The following is a 1,107-nucleotide window of genomic DNA, read 5'->3' on the forward strand; positions in this document are numbered from 1 at the left end:
CGAGATCGAAGCTACAGCAAGGAGATTAGGAGGTCGAAGAAGAAAACAACAACAAGAACCAACAATGGGCGACGAAGCACCACCAATGTCTCTACGGGAATATGCTATGCCCGATGAGACCACCACCACCATTACCAAACCGACAACTGCTGCCACCCATTTCGAGCTCAAGCCACAATTCATCCAGTTTATCTCACAGGACTCTTATGCGGGAACACCCAAAGAGAGCCCTACTGATCATTTGGCTAACTTTTTAGAAAAATGCAATACTTTGAAATTAACTAATGTTTCTGATGATTTAATTTGGTATTCTGCTTTTCCTTTTTCTCTCAGAGACGAAGCAAAGGAATGGTTTAAGGAAGAAGAACTGAGGAAGATTGCCACATGGCCAAAACTGAAGAAGGCTTTTCTTTACAAGTTCTTCCCTCCTATGAGAACTTCCAAGTTCAGAAACGAGATATCTGGCTTTCAACAACATGAATTGGAGTCTCTTTATGAAGCATGGTAGAGATACAAGGCTTTGCAAAGGCAGTGGCGGCATTCCTGAGTGGCTGCTCATTCAGACATTCTACAATGGTCTGAAGCATGAAGTTCGAAGTTCTATTGATGCCGCATCTGGCGGTACTTTCATGGCAAAAACTCCAGAAGCCGCGAAGACATTGTTGGATGATATGGCTGCCAACAATTACCTGAATGACTGGAGTGTGTCTCGTGGAGCCCCTAAAAAGGGAGGTAAGTATGAGGTTGATGCTATTTCTACTTTAACTAACATTGTGCAAGTTTTGGCAGCTAAAGTTAATCAGTTGAGTAGCGGACCAGTAGCACCTGTTTGTGAGATTGTTGAAGTGCAAGGTCACTTCTTTACTGAGTGTTAATATAATAATATGGGAGCGGGAACTGAGCATGTCAATGCCCTCCTAAACATAAACACAAAGGCCACAAAAAAACCCATACTCAAACACTTATAACCCAGGTTGGAAGAATCACCCAAATTTCTCCTACAAAAATAACCAACCTCAACCTCCACACACCAACTGTTCCCAACCACCTGGTTTCCAACAAAGACCACCATTTAACCCTTCATCATCATCCTCTCGACCCAACCTT

The 1,107-nt window shown here is 43.0% G+C and overlaps 1 non-coding gene across 1 annotated transcript; it reads right to left on the reverse strand.

Annotated features, from left to right (window-relative positions):
* Positions 1 to 442: 442 nt before the first annotated feature.
* On the reverse strand, positions 443 to 550 carry LOC125492997 (small nucleolar RNA R71). Its single transcript, XR_007269382.1, has one exon. It is a non-coding gene; the product is annotated as a small nucleolar RNA R71 (small nucleolar RNA).
* Between the last annotated feature and the right edge of the window lie 557 nt (positions 551 to 1,107).

This window comes from Beta vulgaris, chromosome 8, assembly GCF_026745355.1.
Source record: "Beta vulgaris subsp. vulgaris cultivar EL10 chromosome 8, EL10.2, whole genome shotgun sequence".
Taxonomy (NCBI): domain Eukaryota; kingdom Viridiplantae; phylum Streptophyta; class Magnoliopsida; order Caryophyllales; family Amaranthaceae; genus Beta; species Beta vulgaris.